Here is a 5,609-nt window from a genome sequence, read left to right on the forward strand (position 1 = left end):
AAATGAAGGGTATGTTTTGGGGAAGAGGGAGAATGGTAGGGGGGAAACGGGGTGCATGTGTGTGTGTATGTGTGCATGTGTGTACACAAAGAATCTCAGAAAAAATATTACTTATCTTTTTTCATTTTTCAAAAAATATTTTTTCCTGGTGAAAGCACAGCTTAACACAAAATCCAAGGATAAGTTTTATAATCAAACATGTATTTTTATATGTTTCAAATGCAAACATTAAGCTGCTTTCTTGTTGAGAAAGGAAAATAAAACCCTTGTCCCTTTCAAAGTTGCTTTAACTTCTCTAAGTTAAAACAAATGGCTGTTAGCATAATTACCTCATACAGTTACCTAGATAAACTAGATGCTCCCATTGTGACCCCTGGAGTTTTACCCATAGCAGGTCTAGAGAGAGGAGAAGCAAACACATACTCTGTGGACAGGCACAGAACTACAAACTTTCTATATTCCATTTCTTTTATTTTTTAGTGAAGTTTGCTAACATTTAATTCCATTTTTCATCTGAAAAGACTAAGGACTAGAAAGGACACTCAGGGCAAATAGCCAAGGGGAAATAAGTTTTCTGTCTGCAAAATCTGGTGTTATTATTTTTTTAAAACATAGCACATAGCCAAATAGTAAAAAACTAAAAATGCATATTAAAACCTATAGGGACATAGTAGCTACATCGTGTTAAGTGAAACTTGCGCACTTTTCCACCATTTTTTGAAAGAATGACAGAAGAAAAAATATGACTGATCATCAGAAATCTGTTGTTTGCATTCATGGGCTAGAGTTTTCACCATCTTCCCCTAGCATCTTGGGACATAGCTAATCCTGCCTAACTTGGACTTTTTCTTCAGGATTGTGGTCCAGAGTAGTTCTTTAACTCTCAGGGATTTTTAATAAGAAGAATTATTTTTTAAAAACCTGACTTATCACTGTTGAATGTAGCAGTCTTAACCACCCAAAACACTGATATCTGTGTGTGTGAATGCTCATGTGCTCATGCAAACGCGTGTGTGTGTGTGTGTGTGTGTGTCTGTCTGTCTGTCTGTCTGTTTACCAGAGCATTTCAGAAAGCTTTTGCAAGACAGAGATTACATAGGGATTTAGGCCAGTACAAATGCTAACTGCTGGTAGAGTTCACAAAGAGATGTTTTGTGCTTACTCATATGCTCAGTCCTGTGGCCACATGCCAATGTTTAAGTGCTTTGGACATTCATTCATTTATTGTCATTTAATCAACAGATGGGGTGTGTGTACCTACTCTGTGGCAGGTACGTAGATGTTTGAGGTTAATAAAGGTGGAAGGAAGAGCATGATCCCTGACTTCAGTATTGCTAAGTTATAGAGACAGGCAACAATTTAAAACACTATACAGTTAAATGTAAAATGAGATCTGTAGTAACAGTTGCAATGGAGAGGCTGGGATGCCAAGGAATATAGATATGGAGGGCCATTATATGACTCCAAAGGGTCAGGAATGTTTTCTCTGGGAAAGAACTGATGAACCTGAAGGAGGATCAAGTGTTGCTTTTAGTCTGGGGAAGGTAGAAGAGGTAGTTTCCTCAATGTATTGAAGTCCTAAGGCAGGCGGGGAGCTCCAGAAACACAGGGAGCTAGAGAGAAGGGCCTGAAAGGGTGAAGGAGTGAAGGAAGGAAAGACACACCTTCATAGGTAATATAATGAGCTGAATAAGGATTTTGTTTGGGGATCCTGAATAAAACACGTCCATTTGGCTACAAAGTAAAAGCAGAATCTTTTTAGAGCTTTTAATACACCTACCCTGGGGTATTTGTTATGCTGGCAAAGGTAATTTGAATTAGGTTTAAGAACAGTCTTTAAGCCTTTATATTTAAATTTGATAATAAGAGAACATAGCCTGCCCAAGGAGTTATGTACATACGTTCAAGGACAGAATTTATTTTAGTTGAAAATAAATTCAGGGAGAGGGAGGAAAGAAATAATTTGTAAGTTCAGGACACAGTCATTTTTAGTGGTGATTTTGCTTTCTTTAGAACATTCTTGGAATCTTATTAACATGTCAGCAAACCAGAGAATTTCGGGAAGAGATAGTAAGGAATTAATAACCGGGTTTTTCCAGGCTCCAAGATCTGAGAAGACAGAGATCTTGTTAGCTGATTAGGGTAGTAAGATTAAACAAATCACTTCAGGTTTACATCGCATCATGTGTTGTGACTGTGGCTGGGAAGTTTAAAAAGAGTTTAAGAAATGAAAAACATGAGGTCCAACTTCAGGATGAAGCAATGGCTTAAATATTAATATACACAAAGATAATCTTACAGTCTTGTAACAAATCCTTCCAGAGAAATTCTAAACCCATGTCCAAACATTCTGTTCTTATAAATATATTCTAATATTTTTATGAAGCATTTTTATTTTTCTGAATTTTATATTTTTCTTCCTATAATGGATTTCATAATCAGAAAAGATTAACGCACTAATCATGAATTGCCTTTAATATTTGGCAGCAAATCAAGGGAATTAATAAGGCACTTAAACTCCATCCTTGACATCATTAAAAGCATCAAACGCCATTAATCTAAAACTTCTTTAAGCGCTTAGGAAGTGGAAAAATCATAGTTCTTTCAGTACCTCAGGCTTTTCCTCTAATGATGCATTAGGATGAGATTTTAATTCAGTGCTCACTTTGCAATGTAACAGTTTTTCAATGTAAGCCACAGATCCTCCACTTCCTCTGCTAAAGCCTTAATATGAAGGCCAATTAAGGAGGTGTGTGCAACAGCAGATAATTATCTCTTCATACCCGGCATGGATACAGTACACTTTCACGTCCTGTAAAGTAGAAAATGCCATATGAAGTTTTGACCTTGACAATGCCTAGATTTCTGGAAGGGGCAGAATGTACTACATCAGTGGATGCCATTAGTCTAAGAAATGTCACTGCTAATAAAAAGGCTTGAATATGTTATGTAAAAATACAATAGGAGAAAAGAATATACAACAGAGAGAATATATTCAAGTTATACTATGCTGTAACTAGAAGGTTCAGAACTTGAATTTTCATGCTATGTAAATTGAATATTTGAGGTGATATAAAGATAAAGGTGAATAATGAAACCATACATTGCTAGAGGCCTTTCTAGTTAAAATAGATTTTTTTCTTCTTATTCTCACATAATTTCCCCCTCTTCTATATGAGTTGTTTCCCATATTAGTGAAGTTCCAAAGATCATATATTACCATTATGCTAGGTGAGGTTAATTCAAAGACATTCTTCAGAATAAAGTAATTGGTGAGCGTTGGTTTCTTGCATGTATATATACATTAGTGCACAACACAAAATAAAAAGTGATTACATGTACACAAAAAACTTGAATTTGTACATATCTAGCATATTTAAGATTTCACTAAATGTACAAGTCTGTGGCTTTTGCATGTATTTTTTACATTGATTTTCTATTTATGTATATCTAGGCTTATGTAATCCAGAAGGTTTTTAACCTAATAGCTTTGCAATTTTGAATAATAATGTTACTTCTTATATGAGGGGGTAAGGATGGAGAGATCAGTACTGGAAAATAATTAGTAATGCCAATGGAGAAAATTCCAGAGCATGCACTGCTGTTGTAGTGAACACAACAAGGATGGCTTCCTCTGTAAAAGGGTTGTCTAGGAGTTGAGAGCCCTGGCTTCTGATCTTTGCCTTCCTATAAGGGACCTTCCACCTGTAACCCAGCTTCCCTGGGCTTCAGTTTTCTCTCATCCATAAGACAAGGGGCTTGAACTAGGGTAACTTCTAAAGCTCCTCTTGGGTTTAGATGTCTATGAGTATATAATAAGTATGATATTTTATGAGTTTTTTTTTGTTTATTTATTCTGCTATGCAGAAAGGGAAAGCGAACTAAGACTAATAATTTGAATACTAATTATCTACATTAAAATAATGCGTCCTATGTGTGAGGCATAGCACACATAGCACATATACACACAAACATACTAAGCACTTTATGTCACTTTACAATATTACTCGCACAACCTAGCCAAGTTGCTTTTGCAATATGTACTGTTTTGAATAGTTGAAAATCACCCAGCTATTCAAACAGACTAGAAAACGGTGTATGAGCGTTTATTAGAAGGGTAGCAGCAATTTACAACCAGCTACCTAAAGCACACTGCCAAACACGTTCCAGTCGTACTGCATGGCCTGAGACCAGGCAGCCTCTCCTGCAGGGCTTCTCCAATTTCAGAGCAGCAGAGCCGCCTGGAAGGCTTGCTGGAACACAGACTGCTGGGTCCCACCCTGCAATTTCTAATTTAGAATCTCTGTAGTTGTTCCCAATAACTTGCATTTCTGGGAAGTTTCCATGTGATGCAGATGCCACTGGTCCAGGGACCCCACTTTAAGAACCACTGAATTACAGTTTCCTTTCTCTCTATAGAAATAAAAGAATCTTTGTTAAGCCAGAAAAACTTGCTTTTAGAAAGACTTTTATGTGATTCTATCAAAGAAATAGTTTTTAAATTATTTTTAAAAATCATGTTATATAATAGCTCCATTCATATATATAGAATGAACTTTTCACTATAAATTAATAAAAGCCTATCATTTCAAAATAATAATCTTGATTGAAAAGCTAACTGAAATAATTAAGAACTCTGCATTTTTGTTTGAAATGTAAACACATTTGAATAAAAATAGGTTAATAGTTTGAGATTAAAAATTAATAATTTCAGTGTATTAATAATTAATAATTTTCAGATGATTTTGAAAAATAATGTAATGAGGCACTTGTTTCTGTGAGAACCTCTTGAGAAAACTGTTTTACTGGCCCATCACTTGGTACATATCTTGTTGAATTAATTTTCCCTACTGGAAAAAGTGGTATTTTTTTTTTCATTCCAAGGATACCATGGTTTTTTTTCTATTTAAATTCAAGTTAGTATGTAGTAACTTGAAGTCAGTGTAGTCTGGCTTCAGGAGTAGAACCCAGTGATTCATATCTTACATATGACACCCAGTGCTCATCCCAACAAGTGCCCTCTTATTTTTTTTTAATATTTTTTTTATTTATTTCTAGGAGAGAGAGAGAGAGAGAGAGCATGAGCACGGGAGGGTCAGAGAGAGAGGGAGTCACAGACTCTGAAATAGGCTCCAGGCTCTGAGCTGGCAGTCAGCACAGAGCCCGACGCGGGGCTCGAACCCACGAACCGTGAGATCATGACCTAAGTGAAAGTCGGACGCTTAACCGACTAAGCCACCCAGGAGCCCCTGTTCATCTTTTTGAAAACGGAGAGTATCTTCATTCTTCTCTTTATCTGATCAATAATAAGTTATACATTAACTGCTGTTTGGTTTTCTCCAGGATAGATTTAATGCTGCTTAAGATTGCTCTTTAAATCAACAAGAAAGTTCATCTAAAGGAAACATAGCAGACCTATGTTAAGATTGTCATTTAGCAGTCTATCAGGAGCTGGTGTCAGAAAACCTTGTTCAAACTGGCTAAGGCACAAAAAATTTATTGTCTCTCACATCTGAAAAATCTAGGGTAGTTTCAGGCATTACTGGCTTCAGGACTTGAAGGAGGTGATCAAATTGCTTCTTTCCCCACTTCTCTGCATTTGATTATAT

The sequence above is a fragment of the Hyaena hyaena genome, unplaced genomic scaffold, assembly GCF_003009895.1.
Source record: "Hyaena hyaena isolate Hyena2069 unplaced genomic scaffold, ASM300989v1 scaffold_149, whole genome shotgun sequence".
Classification (NCBI taxonomy): domain Eukaryota; kingdom Metazoa; phylum Chordata; class Mammalia; order Carnivora; family Hyaenidae; genus Hyaena; species Hyaena hyaena.